This window comes from Melospiza georgiana, chromosome 7, assembly GCF_028018845.1.
Source record: "Melospiza georgiana isolate bMelGeo1 chromosome 7, bMelGeo1.pri, whole genome shotgun sequence".
NCBI classification, from domain to species: Eukaryota; Metazoa; Chordata; class Aves; order Passeriformes; family Passerellidae; genus Melospiza; species Melospiza georgiana.
Window position 1 is genome coordinate 40,599,617 of NC_080436.1, and position 20,380 is coordinate 40,619,996.

General features: G+C 47.1%; 1 protein-coding gene across 6 annotated transcripts in view; it reads left to right on the forward strand.

The window, feature by feature from the left end:
- Positions 1-3,835: 3,835 nt before the first annotated feature.
- Positions 3,836-20,380, forward strand: part of PKP4 (plakophilin 4) — a 65,842-nt gene continuing 49,297 nt past the window's right edge. For 4 of the 6 annotated variants that reach the window (XM_058027733.1, XM_058027734.1, XM_058027737.1 and 1 more), the window contains exon 1: positions 3,855-3,916. The gene's annotated coding sequence lies outside the window, so the exon portion shown is untranslated. Of the gene's footprint in view, positions 3,917-20,380 lie in introns of all 6 variants that reach the window. The other 2 variants (XM_058027738.1, XM_058027736.1) reach the window with 2 other exon arrangements.

Here is a 20,380-nt window from a genome sequence, read left to right on the forward strand (position 1 = left end):
CTCCCACCCGATGCTTCAAAGCCATGCAAGAAAGAAGGAAAGTGCAAACAACCTGTCATCCAATAGTTTTTCCTCACTATTTTGTTTTACCACTGGGAAAGAGTAATATCTACCCACAGCAGAGCAGTAATTTTGAATGGCACTGTCTGAAACAGAACATTTCTATACAAGCCCTCACTGAAAAAGCAAAGTGTCAGCCTACCACTTTCCTCAGAAATATACCTGTTAGGTGCCTTACCTCCCCAGTGAAACAATGAAAAGCAGGAGAACATTTAGTGCTTTCTATACCAAATGAAATTACAGTTTCAAAATTACCCCAAATCAATTGTATTGTGATTGACTGAGTTGCTGTGACATCAACACAATGGCTTGCAGTAACTTTTGAAATCAAATTGTAGGTTTTAATGAGAGGAAAAACCCCACAAATCTAAATAACTCCCCCTGTGAACACTAAACAGCTGTTCATGGCTTGTGGTAGCCTGCCATGTCATCACTCTTTTCTCTGGGTATTTTTTCCCCCAAACCTTCATAATTTCAGTATCTGGAAGAGATTACAGTTAAAGCAGGTAGCATTAAAAAGCTTCCAGCAGAAACCAAACCCCACCCCCAGCCTCCCCCAAATAACCACCCAAAACCAAACCAACCTAATTCACAGGAACAAAACAAAAAACAGAAAAAAAGAGAAAAACAAAACAAAAAAAACATCAAGAAACAAAGCAACACTGTTTTTGTGACTGATATTTATCACTGAAATTAAAAGATAGGCATGTTAATATTGTGCAAGGGCTGTAAACGTGTGTGGAACATATATATAAAGCAAGACTTGATTAAGGATAAATTTCAGGATAGATTAAACAAAGCAGAAAAACATATTAATGACTGGAAATGCTGAAGAAGCACAACAGCAGCAAAACAACTAGCAAATACCTGTTAACAACATTGCCATCTGAAGCACTGGAAGGTGAGCACAGTCAGTCTAAGGGGCCAGATTTAAGGCTCAAGAGAAACCAGTACAGTCCCAAAGGAAAACGTGAGACTAGGCTGTTAGGAATTGCAAACATAGTGGAATCATGGCTTCCCAAATGAGAATGATACAGACATCTCACTTGCAAGTCGCATCCAGAAGAAGGTGAATAAAAAGAAAGTGCACTTGTTTGTTGCCAATTTTAAAAATTATGTAAGAATTTAAGGATGTATTTCACAAAGGCCACTTTCAGCTAATAGGATAAGAAATCAAAGAATCAGCCTCCATGCAGCCCTTTGCATTGGAAAGTTAACACAGGGTGCCTTTCCATAGCCTGTGTCATCCCTGTTGGACAGGGCTGCTGCACTGGGACACACAGCAGGCAATTAGATAATGTATTGGCTGCTCAGGGTGCCAAAACAAATACACTAGCTATGAGGGGATGACTAATACCAGACAGAATGAAACAGCCTTCCTCACTGACAGTCATTCAACAGATTTCCAAATCTGACAGAACCTCAAAATGTTACTTTCAATTCTTTGTACTTCTTTTGTGCCAAAACAAACCGACTCGAGTTCCCCTTCTCCTTCCCAACAGCATTTCTTACCCTTTCCCATCCCACCCCAGCAGGAAACTCTAGAGCACAGCCAGGCTCTGCAGTGCATGGCTCTGCAGGGCACCTGGGGCAGCCAGAACGGGAGGGCTGGGGATCTGGGGATGGCACTGTGCCACACTGCCCCAGCTGTGCCCTCCACAGCCCCCACCACAGGCAGGAATTGTCCCTTCTACTGAGGGGCCAGTGAGTGTCCTCCTTTCCCAAAAGCTGTTACCTGTGAGAGCCAAGCCAGCATAATAGGAACACCCAAATTACAGGTGAAAACCAGCTGAGACTGACTTGAAGCTAATTTAATTAATCCAGTACACCTTCGGTAAAACCAACCTTGCAACTAAGGAAGGTCACAGTTCTCACACATCCTGCACTTTCTCTTCCCTTTATTCCAGATCTAGTTAGTTCACATTTTATCTTTCCTTCACTCCAGCTCTCCACTCTCATTTGACCCTTTCACCACTTATTTTATTTCACACCTACTACTCTTTATTTTCCTAAGTTTCTACTGTCATTCCCCTCAGCTTCTGTTTCCCATTTCCTAGACAGAGACCACCATTTTGGTTTGGTAATATTTCATATGCAGCTCACATGGTATAAATCACGAGATTTTTCAGAGCAGTGAGGACTCAAAACTCCTGTTTACAGCTGCCAAGCATTTTCCATGTGGATATCATCATAATGTAGGAGTTCCTACTGCATTATTCAACATACAAATAATTATACAAATAGCAACCAAGACCTCAGCGATTAAATATCTTGCCAATAGCCTACACGGTTTCCACGTAGCAGAGTACATTCCAAGTGGGAAATTCAGAGAAGGGACTCTATATGAGTTTGGAGGTCACTCTCCATGTCCTCCTGCCTCCTCCTTGTTACCCGCAGCTCCCTCCGAAGCAGGGGCTAATGATCTACCTGCAGCACCAGCACCAATTAAACCCCATCACGAGTTCATGTGTCCTTATGCCTAAAAAACCCCTATGGTTCGCCCCGTCAAACACTAAACCGAAAAACTGAGCTGGATGGTAAACAGACACGAGTTACAATGTGGATACTCTTGTCACTTTCCTTTACAGCAGGCTTTCTACACCATCCGCGTCTACGCGACAGGGGAAGAGGGTGAGTAAAACAAACTCTTGAGACAGCAAGAGCTGCTGATTCAAGTGGCCATTTGGTTTTGGCTCCTCTGAGCCATTTACAGCGTCATTCAATGAAGTGGAGAGTGTCGATCGCTATCGTATCTGCGGGGCGGGAGGAGAGAATAAGTAAACGGAAAACCTGGGCCACACGGGACAGTCTGTTCGGGAAGGAGAGGAATGGCCCCAGCCAGACCCCCGAGACACACCGAGATGGTGAGTCCAGGACACGCATGGGATGCAAAAAGTTCATCAAGCATTTAACACGCCCAAAGCCCGTTATTGAAATGTTTCACGGCGATTTTAGGGATACTGGCTTTTCTTTTCTACGTCTATGATTCCTCACATGCCATCAGGAGAGATCAGCTGCTATTGGAAGCTTAAAACGGTAGGATGTTAAAACCCTATGGAAAGCCTTTTTCCATCTTTCCCAAACACCTGGACTGAGCCCGTGGGGTGTGAGCAGCGCCGCGGGCGGTGCGTTCTGCCGGTACCGGGACACCGCGGCTCACAGGAGCGGAGGATCGGGCGGGACCGCGGGCAGCCGGCCGCTCCCAGCCCCCTGCCCAAGCAGGGCCGTCCCGCAGCCCGCAGCACACGGTGATGGGCACAGGGCCCGGCTCTGCGGCGCAGCCACCGAGCCCCGGGCTGCTCCCCGGGCTGCTCCCGCGGCGGCTCCTTCGGCGGGGCAGGAGGCGGCCAGCACGGCGGGGCGGGCACGCCGGCCACCGCGGGCTCCCCGCACCGGCCATTGTGCAACCGGTCGCTCCATCCATCCTCTCACACAGCGCTCGCCCCGCCGCGGTCGGACACTCACAGCGACGGGTCCGGCGGGTGGAGCCGCAGAAGCCTCCCGTGCGCACGGGCTGTCCCGGCGGAGCCGCCCCAGGCACGGGCCGGGCCGGGCCGGGCCGGGGTGGGGTCGGGTCCGTCCGGTCCCGTCCCGTCCGCGCCGTCTCCCCCGCACGGCATCGGTAACCACGGTAACCTCAAGTTGCGCCGCCATTGGCGGGTTTAACGCGGAGCAGCAGCCAATGGGGCGCCGCCCCGGGCCGCGCCTGGCCAATGGGGGTGGGCGCCGGGCCGGGCGGCGCGTGACGCGGCGCGCGGGCGGGGCGGGGCCGGCGGAGCGGGCGGCGGGGCCGCCACCATGGAGACCCCGGGGTAGGGCGGGCGCGCCCGGCGGGGCCGCGGGGCCGCTCCGCGCGGTGAGTGCGGGGCACGGGGCAGCCGCGGGCTGGGCTGGGCTGGGGCCGCCGCGCGGGAGAGGCGAGGGGGCGGCGGGGCGCGGCGAGGCGGGCGGCAAGGGAGGCGAGGCGGCGGACCCCGCCGGGGCATGGGGCCGAAGAGCCGTCGTCTCGGGCGGCCCCGCGGGCGGAGCGCCGCGCACTCTCCGTGCCCGTGGGGCCGCTCGGAGCCTGGCGGAGCCGCCCGGAGGGGCCCTGCGGGCGGAGGTGCCGCCGCCCGGCCCCTGCCCCGGGCGCCGCGCGGCGCCGGGCGGGAGTGCGGAGCCCGGGCCCGCCGGTGTCCGCGGCCGCGCCGTGTGCGTGGGGTGTGCGCGGCGCCGCGGCGGGAGCTGCGAGCCCGGCGGAGCCATTGCGGGCAGGGCCACCGGGCCTCGCCGTGCCCGCAGCGCCGCGCGGCCCCGGGCGCGGGGCCGGGCGGGGACACGGCGGGGGATGGCGGGGTCGGCGGAGCGGGCGGGGGGAGCCGGCAGCGCCGGGCCCTGCGTGCCCGGTGTGCCCGCACGGGGCGGCCGCGGGGCCCAGCGTCCGCCCCGGTGTTGTCCGGAGCGCCAGACTTCGGCTGCCGCCCCGGTGCTCCCGGGGGTGCCGGGCCCCGCTGCCGCCCCGATGTTCGTTGCACGGGATTTAAATTTGGATTTTTCACCCTTCGCGTGACCGCGGAACGAGCCGCGCTCCCGTCGCCGAGTACCGGGAGCCGCGGAGCATCCTCGGCCCGCGCCCCGGGAGCGCGGCTCGTGGGGCTGTAGGAACTTGTGGCGGTGTTTTCTCGCCCGTCTCCGGTGGCACACGCGGGGCCGGCGGCGGGGCAGCACGTGCGGGGCGGGGGCGCGGCGGGACAGCGGTGGCCGCGGGGACAGGTGGCCGTGCCCGGCTGGCCGCGCCTCGGGCACGCTGCAGTGTGTGCGGGAACAGAAAGTGCTCTGCAGGTGCCGGTTACCGAGCGCGACTGCCGTGGCTCGGGCTGGGAGAGCTGGGAAATGAAGTCTCGCCGCAATAAAATAACTGCTGATGCTGAACCCAGGCTGTTTCAGCACAGAAGAACCAGAGCTGATGACTCAAGCCCCCTCTGGTCCATTTCTCCTCCCGGCTGACGCTCAGGAGACATCACCAGTTCAGGGGCAGAGAACGGAGTGTTTCTGAAGTGCCTCTGTTTGCCCCAAAGACCTTTGTACTTTTTTTTTTTTTTTCTAAATAGCCTCCCGCTCCCTGTTAATTTTACATTAGTCATTGCTTCCAGAGTTGACTGTTTGAAGGAAAAGGTGTGGTTGGACTGAAAGCACTAGTGTTGCATGAGCTGGCTTTTCAGTTTTTTCAGCATTGACAATTTTTGATAAATTGGAGTTTAGAGATTAGTAGATTACGAGGATGATAATGTTTCCCCCTTAACTAATAACTGTATTTTTGAGGTCAACATCAAATAATTTGTTCATTGCGATAAAGATATGGGAACCTACTAAATGTGCTTGTTTAGTTTATGAGGAGACAGTAATTCAGTCATGTTCATCATATTTAAAGTGGTGGGAGTCTGTGTTGGGAGCAAAAGCTTTTTGTTGTCATTTATATACTGTAATGTTTCTGTTAAACATTACAATGTTATATGCAAGTAAATATAACATGACTGTGAAAGGTAGGTTGCAGTAACTTTCTCCGTCTGTGAACTGCTCTGTTGCTGCTGAAATAAGATGCTATCAATATTTTTAATTAAGGTTGAAAAGCTGATAGGCCCTTTCCAGTAAAAACTGTGTCTTTTTCCCTTTCATCTTGTTAGATGTTCAGCACAAATAGCAGTACTGATACCGGAAGTTCTGCTTTGAAACACAGTTGGAGAAAGTTTTGTGAGAGTCATCTTCTATGAGAGGGGAGAATTTGTTCATTTCTTAGAATGTCAAGAGAACACCTTTTAGAGTTTGCATTTTTATATAGTAATGCAGGATCCTTTTATAATGAATAGTTGAATTCAGTCCCACAATGTAAACAAGTTATAGGATGCAGTATCTTTTTATAGAAGCTTCTTGCAATAGCAAAACAGTGTCTGTAGTGCATTTTGAAGTATTTTTCATATTCAGTGGTAGCATATGCTATGTACAAATAATAGTAATCTTAATTAGTAATGTGCGTTTGCTGTTTAGTGTAGAAATCTGCATGCCCTGATAGAAGACTCTCTGGAGAAATGCTGCATTTTAAATGAACAGAAAACATAAATAAGAACTTCATGTATTTCTGCTTCACTTTATGTAGATTATTTCAATACATTTAGTACAGACAAAGAGCTAAAGCAGTTCTAAGCTATGGGACTGTGTGAGTAATGTCTACCTTTTGTTATGGGGATTTTTTTTCTTAATTTTGATGCTGAAAATAATCAGGTCCTGTAACATTTGGTTATTTGTTTGGTGCATAAAAGCAGTGGCTAGTTCAGGGAGTTCAGTGAGCTTAACAGTAGGCTAGCTTGCTTTAGTACCAGGTTTAGTACCTAGTGTAATGTGGTACAGAGAAGTCTCCTAAAAAAGCAAGTGGAACTTGTGATACTTGTCTGGAAAAGCATAGTTGTGAGCCTGTCGTTGGCCACAGTCTGTATTGCTCTCAGTCGCTTTTCTGTCGCGCTCAGTCGGTCGGTGGGTCCGGGCGGGTTCCGTGCAGGTGCTGCGGTGCAGCAGAGCGGTGCCCGGAGCAGAGCGTGTTCCTGGCAGCCTGCCGCGGCCTCAGACCCCGCTCCAGGAGCTCCCTGCCCTGCAGGAGCAGCCGCTCCCTGTGCCAGGGCTGCCCGGAGCTGCTACAGCAACAACGTGTTCTGCTACCTTGCACAACAAGCATGTGGACATCTCCCCGGGAGCCTGTGTTGGTGCGGGTCAGAATTCTGGAATTTTCAGCGTTTTTGGTTAGGTTTGGTGCTTTTTTTTTTTTTTTTCTCAAGCAAAAATAAGACATGAAATCCTTATGATTATGGCATGTACTGCCAGTCCAAAGTTAAACTGGTTCCAACTTTAGTAATGAGGTGGGAAAGGAGAAAGGCCTGGCAAAGCTTTGTGTGTGAGTGACCAGAAACCAGATGTGAAACTGAGCTGTTGGGCATGGCCAGTAGCTATCACTTGCTACTTGCCTCTGCCTTGATAGCAATATTGCTGACAGCAAGGCAGTTCAAATGCTAGTGAAGATGGGGAGTAAACACACAACCACAGCCAAGCCCAGAGCCAGGGCCTGTGGAAATGGCCCTTCCCAAGGAGCAGGCTGTGCTGGCCCTGGCAGCAGAACTTGGGAATGGAGCTGGAGGGGATGATGGCACCGAGTGATCTCTGGGCATGCTTGGGAGCTTTGCTGATTCTCAGCTGCTTTTCCTAAGGCCTGCGAGATGTCCTAGTTCATTGGATAACTTCTCATGTTCTTTTATCCAAACAGAATACTCATTTATTCTGCTCGGGGGAGGTTTGCAGAGGGAGGGGAGGAGGTGGATAAAGACAGCCAAAAACTGCCTCTGGTGACCTTCCCAAAGCTTTTGCTTACATAGAAGAAAATCCCAGCGTCTTGTCAGTGAAATCTCTGCAGCTGGCAGCAGCATTCAGACCTTTGCTCCTCTTCCCCTTGCTGCCCTTAGTACCTCTCTCCTTTACTTTGAGGCAGATGACAGAGGCCTGGATTTCAGGAGGAAGGAAGGAGTCCATCGCTTTCACAGAAGATTAATTATTTTATTTTTTGATAGTGGAATATCTGACTCTGTCATTGAAAGGGAAGGCTGAAGGAGAAGGGTCTGGGAGTGGTGTGTCACGGTGGCTCAGCTGGGCCATGGGAGGCTGGAGGCCATGGTGCTCAGCCATGGGGCAGCCGTGTGTGTGTCCAGGGCGAGGGAGGCTGCAGGGCAGCCGTGTGTGTGTCCCGGCCCAGGGAGGCCATGGAATGGCCGTGTGTCCAGGCCCAGGGAGGCTGTGGGGCAGCCATGTGTCCAGGGCCAGCCATGTGTCCCGGCCCAGCCATGTGTCCCGGCCCAGCGAGGCTGTGGAATGGCCGTGTGTCCAGGCCCAAGGAGGCTGTAGAGCAGCCGTGTGTCCAGGTCCAGGGAAAATGTAGAGCAGCCGTGTGTCCAGGTCCAGGGAAAATGTAGAGCAGCCGTGTGTCTAGGGCTAAGGAGTCTGTGGGGCAGCCATGTGTCCAGGCCCAGGGAGGACGTGGGGCGGCCATGTGTGTCCAGGCCCAAGGAGGCTGTGGGCCAGCCATGTGTCCAGGGCCAGCCATGCGTCCAGGCCCAGGGAGGATGTGGGATGGCTGTGTGTGTGTCCCGGCCCAGGGAGGACGTGGGATGGCTATGTGTCCAGGCCCAGCGAGGCTGTGGGGCAGCCATGTGTCCAGGCCCAGGGAGGATGTGGGGCGGCCGTGTGTGTGTCCAGGCCCAGGGAGGCTGTGGGCCAGCCATGTGTCCGGGCCCAGAGAGGCCATGGAATGGCTATGTGTCCAGGCCCAGCGAGGCTGTGGGGCAGCCATGTGTGTCCAGGCCCAGGGAGGCTGTGGGCCAGCCATGTGTCCGGGCCCAGAGAGGCCATGGAATGGCTATGTGTCCAGGCCCAGCGAGGCTGTGGGGCAGCCATGTGTGTCCAGGCCCAGGGAGGCTGTGGGCCAGCCATGTGTCCAGGCCCAGAGAGGACGTGGGGCAGCCATGTGTCCAGGGCCAGCCATGTGTCTGGGCCCAGAGAGGCCATGGAATGGCTATGTGTCCAGGCCCAGCGAGGCTGTGGGGCAGCCATGTGTCCAGGGCCAGAGCAGCCGTGTGTCCAGGCCCAGGGAGGTGACTCCAGCACAGGCTTGCCCTCCTTTCAGGATGGGCTGTGTGAGTCAGCCCTCCTTCCTGAAGAGCGAGTGGTGTCTGCGGGAACCGGCCCAGCCAGTTCCCTGCTGCCTCTCCTGCCTTTCCTCCCTGCCAGCGGCACGGCACGGCACAGCCCGTGGCTGCCGGCATCCGTGGAGAGTGTCTGGGGCTGTCTTCAACTTTCTGGTCCTCTTCATTGCATCCCACTCTTACAGGAAAACAAAGATGTCTTTGGAAAGCTGGGAAAAATCTGTTCTTTGAGTATGGCATCTTTAAACAAGGTGCCATTTTAACAGAGTTTTTGGCATGCTTTTATTATACACGTGTTTTCCTACTTTAATTTTAAGCAATTTTACTATATTAAGAAAAAGAAATTGCTGTTTTTCTCCAAAATGCCTCCATGACCATCTCTTACAGATCATCCCCCTTTTTTTTTTAACTTTGTGCAGCATTTCAGAGATTTTACCTAGCTAGGTAAGAAATTTCCTTACAGAGAATTGAAGACCAGTCAACTTCCTGTTTAATTGCTTTTAAAGATAATTTAAAATATGTCTTTATTTTAGTGGAGAAAATGAAACCAGGAGTTGTTACTTAATTTGAGGGTCATTAAACCATTATTGAAGAAATAAGTAAAATTAACCCCCCCTCCATGTAGTGTTCTAACTGAAATGTAGTGTGTTTTTGTGAACCTTCAATTAACATTATAGTTGATCTAATGTTTTGATTGATGTGATGAATTCATTATTAAAGAGCAGAAAGGAATCTATTGTAAATTCTTTGAAGGTGCACAAGTTGAAACTTGCATTTTGCATCACAGCTCAGTGGGGGGATTTTTAATGTATTTACTGTTTGTGAATGGGTTGGTGGTTGTGGGCAGTGCATGAAATGCCCCTGTGGCTATGGGATCTGTGGGATGTGCGAGGCAGGTGGTTCACAGCCCCTGTGCAGGCTGTGGGCTGAACTGGCCTTCAGGGTTTGCTGAGTTTGTGCAGAGGAGTTTGGGGCACCAGGCTGCCATTCCCTGATGAGTGAGATGCACCTCAGAGCGTGGCATGGGGGAGCCCTGATGGGATTTGCTTGTCTTGGGGCACCTCTGCTGGCTGGCAGTAGGGGTAGCTGTGCGTCAGGCTGGTCCAAGAAATGCCCTTAGACTGACTGGGGCCACCTCCAGCAGTTTTCCTAGTGCAGGTAGGGCAAGGAGTAGCACAGGTCTGGGAGCAAGCGAGGAAAAGAAGGAGCTGTGATGTGATGCCAAATATCACCTTTTGTCCTATGAGGTCCAGCTGTAAGGAACAAGGAAGAAGCATTAAACAAATTCTAGATTTCTGTTTGTTTCTGTGGGTACCAAAAACTTTTCCTGTCTTTATCTCCTTATCAAAAGCTCCTCATCTTCTGTCTGTAGTGTGGCAAGCCAAATACTGTCATCTGGGCTATGCTTTTAACAGGTTTTTATAAATGGACTCAAATGCTTTGCATTACACGTGTCTGAATAGAAAGCACCTAATCTATCCCTTAGTTTGCTCTGTATGATGTAACTTAATGCCATCTGTGCTAGAAATCAGATGTGAATGGGAGATTTCCATTTTGTGGTGGATTTCTGTCCTCTTTCCCAGGAAGGCAGCAGCAGGCAATGCATCCTAGATGCTCTGAAAGGAAACCTCTTCAGTTCCAAACCCATGTTCTTCACTGTCTTGCCTTGGCAGAACTTCCTGTTGTGTAGCCTGTATTGGCACATTTGTTATCATACAGGTAAATCTGATTGGTGAAAACTAAAACCACAGAAACTCACCTCTCTCTGAAATGGTTTCAGACAAATGATAATTCTTTAACTTCCATGTCAATGTGACAGGCTTAAAGCTGAAGCATTTTGTATCTTTCACAAAATGAACCCGAGGTAGCATATGTAATGGCACTGATTTCAGTGGCTTCTGGACAAGTGGAGCACTGGGCTGCTAATTGGAGGCATTCTGTGTACAGGTGTGTTTATGTGATGGTGTTCAACAATTGTCTTCTGCTAATTCATGCTCAAGTCTTGTATGCTATCTGAAGGTACATAGGGAAACAAATCTCAGAAAGACTTAGTATTTTCATAGTGTTTTTTTTAAAAACAAAGTTACCTGTATTCTTATTGACAAATACACAGCAGTATTGAACTTATAGCCTATTGTGAAAGGAGATTTAATTTGTATCATACTGGTGCCTAAACTCCAAACTGACGTAGCCCTCTGTGAAATGGAGAGAAGTCCATGCTCCACAGAGCTTACAGGCACAAAGGCAAAACTTATGAAACAACTGGAGAAGATAGCAAAAACATGCCTTTCTGTAACACCCACCTTATCCAGGGTCCTTGTGAGCCAGTGCTCAACCTGGACTGTGTAATTTGATTCAGCCTTAATCAAAGATATACTGACAGAACTTGCCACCTCCTGCTGCTCCACAGCCTTCATATCCAGCTTTGTCCTCGTAACTAATGTAATGAAAATGCCCAGTTCCATATTGCAGCTGAAATTTAAAATATTGGCAGTGAGATGGCTGGTACAACGCATCTCTTGTTTCTGGGAGCATGTTTCTGTTTTGGATGGGAAATGAAAAAACATTGCACCCAGAAATCTCAGACTGACTTGTAGACTTGTGAGATGTGCCCATTTGCTCTGTGTTATTGGGACTATCACATAAAGAAAGAAAATTCTGAGTTTTTTTAGTTTTGCTATTGTTCCTTAGCATAAATCATAGCAACAGCAAACACTGAGATTTGGGAAATTTCACTGTCATTAAATACATTCTTTTCCAGAGATACTTTTAAAAAAATCCTAGTTTAGTGATTTTCACAGAATAGATACTGGCAGAAAAACTTCCTGTGGTTCAAGAACTTGACACTTAAGGAAGTTCTGAAGTTCTGGTAGAGAGCGCTGCCTGTTGTGGAATGCTTTTTGTTCAGGCTGACGTAGTCAGTCTTTCAACACTCAGAGTTTTTTAATTTAGTTGTGGAACCCAGGTTATTTTTAAGCAGGAAAAAATTCACCAGGTCGTGTACTGAAACTGAGACAAAATCAAAAAACTGCAACAACAAAAGACCCAAATCAAAAAAAAAAAAAAATATCCTGAAGATATGCAGTTAAAAGTGTTGAATTAGCAAGGTACACTGAATCCAGGAGCTGGATTTGTCTGATGAGCTGCTGAGTTTTATTTTGGCTAACTTGAGTGCTCTGAAAGGAACCACCCACTGTCCATTGGGAGCTGCTGCTGCATTGATCCAGTCTGGAAATGTAGTCACGCTGTGGAGGAGCATAACATTCTGTATTAAACTTAAAGCATTTATTGCTGTTCATAATGGGGAGATTTTAAATAACTTATTTACTGTTGTAAATATAGATACAAAAGAAGATATCCTGAATCACAACTTCCTGCTTTTAGGAGGTGTGAAGTGCATTATATTTAGGAAGTCTTGCCTTGTTAGAATGCAGCAAATGCTATTTTAGTGATACAGTTCATTGTACTAGTTAATATAGTAATATTGAGTTGTTTTGTATTACTAGTATATTGATTTAACCTATAATATAAATATTAATGTATTTCAGACTGAAGTTTGAAATACTAAAGCAAGTTCCTTTTTTTCAGATAGCAAAGATAATTCAAGTTATTGCAATTTTTCCAGAATTTTCCTTTTTTTTTTCTCTGCATCTCAATGTGTCACAGGAGTCATATTGCAACAGAAGAAAAATGTTTTATTTTACTATGGCAATATTCCAGGGGTTTTTGTTTGTTTGTTTTTTAGAAAGTTGAAGAATATGGTTTCTGTGCAGCAGTGCACACTGTGGGATGGTATTTCCTCCTGTAGGTGTTCCCAGTTCACTGGGACCGCGTGGTGGAGGCTGTGTTGGTCGGGCTGTGTGCACCTCTCTCAGGCAGAGCAGCTGTGGAAGATGCAGCTCGGAGCACCAATGGCTGCATGAAACCCAGCGTGCACCAATGCACACAGCAAACCCCTGCGCCAGGCGGGGCTGCTGCAGGAACACCCCGAGCCCTCAGCTCTTCACCGAGTCTTGGAGCTCTTTACTCAGAGTTTACTGAATCCTGTCTTTCTAAACTGATTGTTCTCCAACTTGGTGTTGTGACTGAGCATGGTGAAAGCAAAGGACTCTGCTGCACAGACACTTTGTGTGATTTGAAGCATAAACACGACCTTTTTCCTTGCGCATGGAAGCTGATTGATCATGTCTTAGAAGAATGCCCTGGTGTGAAAAGTTCAGAGAGCCTTTCCTTCAGCTGTGCAGCACTCAGGAAGGCCTCATTCCACAGGCCAGCAGCTGCCTTGTGCTCATATGGGATGTCCTCACAAAATGAAGAGCAGCTAACTCTGAGCAGATCACTTCTAGAGTTGCTCTTGCTTCTCTTGGAGCTGATAACTGGTTCTTCCTTCCCCCAGGTTCCCTGACACAGGCAGGCCTTTGGGAGAACTTGTTACTGTTGTCTGCATGGCAAATAGCCACCTGCCTGTGAGGGTTTTCTTTCCAAATATTTGACGTGTCTGTCTCACTTCCAAGTCTTTAGTGGGCAAACTTAGACATGTTGGAGGAAGGGGAGACAAGCTGTGCTGCTGCATGGGTTGCGTTCGGCTGTTTCCCTCCTTGCACGGGATCTCGCAGAGGCTGCCTTAGCTTTGGTCTCTGGACTTAAAGCCATCCTCTAGCTGACTCAAATGGTTTGCATCTTGCACAGAATTATAGCCAGAATAGAGATTTTTGTCTTGGAATTTTTTTTATCTTCGAAGCAAAAATGCCTTGTAAGTCCAGAAATTCAAGGGTGGTGTGTCCTTTTCCCTAGTACAAACATAAATACTACCTGTGAAAACTCTGCTGTGTCATGCTGCTAATGCCCAGGAACTAATTAACAACCAGCCCCAGAGCCTCTGCTCTGGCAACTTATAACAGCCTGGGGCAGGAGGAGAGCAGGGATGTACTTGGGATGCCTACACAGGCTTCTTAACTTTCTATATTTTTACAACATTTATTTTATCAACCCTCCCATTGTACCGCTGTCTTTTGGATTTACACTTGCCAGTGTATTTTATTAATCCTTACACCAAGGCATGAGGTGAAAATCCTTATAGAAGAGTTTAGTCGGTTGAAGTTCAAAACTGTTAAGCTTGCTTTACCTGTATTTCAGAACCAAGTTTTGGTTGGTTCTAGACAACAGATGAATAACCACTGTTCTGCAATTTCTTTTGTCGCAAGAATCACTCATACTTGGAGCTTTCAAAAGATTCCTTACAGACTATGGGAAAAAAACTTCTAGGAAACAGCTAATGCTTGGTATTCCTTCAGAGTATTTATCTATTTTACACAACTTCAAAACAGGTATTGTGAGTTGGAATTTATCTCCTTTACAATTAGGTCCCCATAATTTAGCTGAATCTAGTGATTCCAGACTGGAAGATGCAGTGTTTGTGCAGCCAGCTCATTTCCCAGTGGGGCTGGGAGAGAGCCCCGGGGCACGGAACACGCACTGCTCAGGTCCCTGTCAGTCGGGATTAGGCACAGGGATCTCTGCCCTGCTGCACCGGAGCTGTTCTGAAGGGTTTGTGGATAGCTCAGTTTACCATGTGCTTGTGATACTTGGACCTTTTCTGTTTCTGAAACGGCACAATTCGGTGGGAAGACAATGTTTGTCACTGAGGATATGCTGCTTTTTGGAATACAGTGCTTGTTAATGCATTGACTGATCTCTCACATGGTGCATGGAGTGAGCAGCTCTCTGCTCTGTAGCGTTGGGGACTTTGCCTTTCAAAGCCCTTACTGATGGACAGCCTTGCTTCAAAGTTCAGACTCTCTGCCAACGTACTTTTTCAATATGAATGTGAATCAGTTTGGTGTGTTAAATTTGTGAAACTTACAACTTCATAGATTTATGAACACTAATGGCAACCTTTCAGTTTTAGGTGTTCATCAGTTTTTCACTCAGTTTTCCTTGAAACAAAAGCTGGTGTTTGATATGATTAATCTTGTCCAGGATACTGGCAGTGGGCCTGTGAAGCTGACTGAGGTGGTGCTAATCCCTGGCTTTATTTCTGTTTTGCCTTTTTTATCTGGAAGTGTGTGTTAGGAGATGCAGTGAATGTGTCTCTTACCTGGCCAACATTGATCATTTCTTTTTCTAGATGAAAGAAAATGTCTGTCAGACTTCCTGCAGCGTAGGATCTCTGTGGGTTTACAAAGTAGATTCAAAGAGAATTGTGACTTGTGTGTGCAGAGTGACTTGGGTAGGGGACAATCAGCATGTCCCCCAAGTTATTGTTTATCTTGGCACAGCTACAGCTGTGATGCTCATTTGGGTGGGTTACAGCAGCTGTGGCCTTGACTTGCTCCTACACTGGACTGACAGGATCAGATCCCTCTTTGTCCCAGGTGAACTTAAACCAAGATGTGAAGTCTTGACACAGTACTAGAGGAGGGAGAAAAAGTGACTTGAACTAATGGTTTTCACATGCCAGCTTGTACTTTAAATGAGGTGGAACTTGAATGTGTGATTTTGTGGGTACGCAGACATTCCTGGCATTGCTATGGGTGGATGCTAAATGCAGTAATAGCTTTGGTTGTTAGTTAGTTGAGCTATTGTGTGAAGATACAGGTGTATGCTTTATTAGAGTCCTAACTGAAATGGCCCTGCCACAGGAGGAAAGCAAGCAAATCACCTTGATTTGACCTTAACATTTTCCAGCTGCAGGGATGCCAGCAGAATGTGAATCAAAACAGTACTGCCTGTAAACACATCCCAGAGGAGCCAGCTACTTTATGCTGGTTTAACTCTGACTGAAGGAGTTTGACTCCCCTTAAGTTAGATATGATTTTATTTGTACAAATAAGAAAAAATAAGTCAGATGTACCAGTATGATAGAAATCCTCTCTAGGATCCTAACAGTGCAATTACAACAGTGGAGCAAATAGCCACCAGTAATTCTATTCTCAAATGGTATATTCATTGTACTTTTTTTACTTTTCCAAAATGTTCGTTTCACTAGGAAATTTCCTAATTTGTAGCTACAGTGATACATTTTTTTGTGGTCATTTAAGACATGTTTGGTCTTCTCTCAAATGTTTCCTTGTCCTTATTTTTACACCAAGTATTCGTAGAAAACAGTATCTTCTCGCTTTCTATTTTTAAAGGTTTCTGGTGATGAAAAAGGAGGATTTGGTTTCTTTATCATCATGACAGCCTTTGAATTCAGGCAGACCAGCAGAACCGACTGCAAATGTGAGAATCAAGGCCTGTGCCAGGTGCTGAGTTAACTTCCATTAACTTCCCCTTAACTTCTAAGGGGAGCAACGCCTCATATTCTCTGCTGGAAGTGTGTTTTTGATGCCCTCTACAACAGCATGTGCCGTTACTGTGGCCATCTCACAGGAGCAGCTATGTTCTTCTCTCCATTTATGTCTTGGTGATGGCCTTTCTGTCCATCACAGAAACTGTCGTTGTTCACTGTCTGTGATTTGGGTAAAGAGCACTGGCGAGATTAATGCCCCATGCCCTTCTTGCCTACCAAAACCCCCCCAAATTTGGAAGATATGAAAGCCCATTGCTTTGCCAGTGTTAATAGTGATCAATCACAAGGCAATTCCTAGTGGAGAAACTTCTCTCTGGATGGAGAAGTTAATTCTACTTCTTTGTCTTCCTTCCCTTAAGCAGGCTGCATGCATAATGATGGTCATTTGACAACAGAGACTGTGTTTACCGTTGTCTGAGGTACCTGCTGGGCTGTTACCTGGCTGTGTTTCCTCTGCAGACAGATGTTTATGTCATCCATCGTTGCTGTGCTGCTTTAGCTTGCTTGTCTCCAGCTTTCTCATAACTCCATTATTATTTGACTTGGAAAACAGCAGCAGGCAGATAGATTTCTCCTCTCCCCTTAGGCTAGGAAGGGAACATCAGCCTTCTTTTGCATTTGTATCTCTTTTTAAAAGTAGGTATGCTTCCCAGATAAGGACTCCTCTATTAGCTTAGTTGCATGCCTCTGTGTGTCATCCCTTCCACTGCTTTGGATAGCTATGGATTTATTTGGGAGCAGTAGATCAGCTCTGCTGGGTTCAGCTGGTTCATATCACCACATTGTTTCCTATTTTGTAAGACTGGTTTTCTTAAATCCACCACTTAAGTTACAGTTCTGCCTACTTGAATTGTCTTTCCATTTAGAAATTGAATCACTCCATAGCAATTTTGGCAACTGATTTTTTTCTGTTCTCTTTTAGGCTTAAGTTTGTTGAGTAATCTTTTTTATTTAACTGCATTTTTTTGTCACCAAATCCATTAAATGAGTAGCTGTGCCCCACCACTGTGCTGATTATTCATGCCTCCACTGATGTCTAGAGCAGCTGGGTCTCACAGGACCAAGATTCCAGTGATATCTCTTTCTAACAGAGCTCGCACCCCAAAGTGTGAGTGGCCACTACTAGCAGCTGTCTCTTCTCTGCTGTTGGAGATTGACTGAACAGCATTAATGGATATGCTGTAACCTCTGTCTTTTGTCATGTGAAGGAACTCCAGTTACAGCCTTCAGAGAGGTAATTACATTCTTTGACTTCTCTTGGTGACATGACTGTTCCTATCCTTTGAATTTTGCTTTGGTCAGTGGGTCTTACACTTCTCAGATGGATTAAGATTGTAACTAATAAATTACAAATACGACAGAAGTCTATTGTGAAGACAGTGAATTGATGGCTTACTAAGGAAGCCTCTTTTTCTGTTGAAAGTTGGTGGCTTTGAGCATGCTGTACTTTGTACCAGCACAAGTTCTTCAATCTTTTGCTAAGAGGTTGTCAGTGAGGCTGGGTCATCAGTTCTTTAGAATTCATTGTGAAACCTGCAGTTCATATTGCCACTCCAGTAAACAGTTTCACTTTCATGAAGAATTACTTGAGGATAATGGATTCTAAAGACTTGTCCCACCCCTGCATGGTGTTTGTTGGCCTTAGGTGTGGAACAAGTAACCAGCCTTGTGTCAGAGCTTTGTCCTGTGCCAGCTCTACCACCTTTTCCTCTCCTTGAATGCTTTCATTTATCATTCCTGTGCAGGACAGGGCTAGTGATGGTAGTGATCTTGGCTTTGAAAGAGGATCAGACTGGCTTCTCCAAGATGAGGGCTGGCTCCCTGGCACTGCTCTGACCGCAGGGGCACAGGTGTGCCAGCAGTGCCACAGTGCTCCTGCTGTCCCTGGCACTGGGGTCACAGCAGCAGTGTGTGGCCAGGACAGTACTCCTGGGAGGAAGCCTGGCTTCTTCTGGGCTGGGTTGTCAGCCTGGCAGGGCTCTGCTCAGCCCTCGTGCTGTGTGTGGGTGGTGGCTGCCCTGCCTCAAGGCAGCTGTGCTTGGGTCCCTGAGTGCCTAAGGACAGCAGCTCTCAGGATGCCACCCCAAGGCATATGGGCAGGGTACTCTGTCAGTTCAGTTGTAAGTAAACACTGTCTTTTAAGATGACCATAAGTGACAAGGGACTTCTTGCTTATTCCTGGGCATTTCCTTTCTGTGGCTCACCAAGAGCATGATGACAGGCAGCAGCAGCATCAGTATTAAGAACAGATAAAAATGGGACAAGGTAATGTGTGTGCATGTTTACCCTGCTGTATGGGAATGTGCTGATCTGAAGTCTGCATTAGTAACCTTGCTGAGGGCTACTTTTAAAGCATGTAAAAAATATTTTGACAGTATTCATCAGAAGATGTATGCTGAGTGTTATTTGAAATTAACCAGCAGCATTACTGTAGAGAAACAACTTACGAAATGTATTTACCATTTTAAAGAAGCAGCTTCTTTGAAAAACCTTACTTGAAGTAATAATTATGTGCAGACTATATATATATATATATATATATATATATATATATATGACATTTTTCATCAAGATTTTGTTGGGCTTTTGTCAAAAAGTTTGACAAAAGTGCAGCATTACACATTTCTTTTAAACACAGTATGTGTAAGGTAGATTTTTTTGAGCCTACTTTTGCCCCTCCTTGCTGGGCATGTTCACATTTGCTCTGGTATTTGCAGCTTCACCTCTTAGGTCGTATGAGAACTGAAGTAATAGAGAATGTCCTATATTATACTAAGTTAAAGAATAAAAACCAATGGTTTGAGCGTCGGTGGAATTCCTGTGCTCTTGCTGAAAAGCTCAATTTTAAATGTTTTGGGTTTGAAGTGGTCTCTCACAAATAGGCAAGAAAATGCTATTAGGTGCATGGGCATGCTGTTACTATCTGTAATCGATCCTGCTGTCCGTGATACCGAGAAGATAACCAGCAGCTGCCTTAGAGCACCTTACAAAAATGGCTCATTTTAGGTGGCATAAATGGTTGGTGTGCCAAGTATTTCAGCTGCTGCAGTCCAGTGGCTGGGGTGCTGGTGGTTGCTCCCTCCCGCACCGGGGCTCGGTCGGTGCCGCGTCCTGCCAAGGGGCCGGTTCCTGCCGCGCTCACAGCGCCCGCAAAGGACAGGGCAGTAGCAGCTCTCTGAATTGCACATATTCTTACGGAGCTGAACTAAGACATTCTAAAATTGGAAAGATATGCCGCTAACTACAATTACCCCATAAGCCTTACATAAAGGAGCAATAAAGAGCAATCTCGCAAGTGGTGGAAGTGCATTCTTTTCTGCTGGTGTCATCCAGGAGTGTATTTCCTGAGTTGTTGTATTGACATTCTCCTGGACTTGCAGAGAGCAAGCAGGAGCAGGCTTTTTCAGGTTTGAAAGTGGAAATCCCCTAAAACACTAATTAATTGTTGTATTTTTTTAAGACTTAAAATTGCGTAATTTTCCAACTCCTTCCTTGTTACTGAGAGGCTTTGCTTTTTAGCAAAACTTTTAAATCCTTCATTCTGAGATTTGTGTTACAGTGAAAATAACTGGTTGAGTTTGTACCTTCACTGTTGGTAGATATGCTTATTTAAATATATCAGTATTAATTGTCAGCCATATCTAAATCCTAAGTGTGAACATTTAATTTTTTCTATTATGTGTAGATGTGAAATGATCTAAAAAATCGTGTTCGTTTGAATTTGGAAGGGCAAAAAGGAACCCCTGTATTCCATTTAGAGAAGACAGCAGCACTTAAATAATTAATGTAATTTATGTTGTCTGATACTGGCAAGAAGGAAGCTGTAGCTCTTTTAAATATTATCCTTGATTATTATTTTGTCTTTCCTGCAGTGACTTCAGTATTTTAGCTGTTACTGCTTTTCCCAAAAGTCTCTGCTTTATATCCGAACACAGGCAACTTCTGCATAAAATTTGCTTTGCTTTGGTTGCTTTCTTCTGACTTTTCAATTGATCCAGCTTGAAATTGGGTGCACAAAACTTCAGTGAAGCAGTCTGGGGAGACTGTGCATTTTCAGTGCAGTGCAAAATGGAAAAGAAGCAGGAGGGATCAGTGGGGTACCTTATTTTTCTTTTCCCTCTCTTTTCTTTGCCAGGGGAAGGTACTTTGATTACAGGCATCCCAGCTTTGTGTTTTCCTCAGAGCTGTTGTTTTGCAGTATCTGCTTTGATGCAGGACTCGGTTCTCTGTGTCACCTGCATCACCTGGAGTGTGGGTGCGGCAGGGCTGTGTGTGGGAGGCGATGGGATATTGGGTATTGCTGGGGTCCATG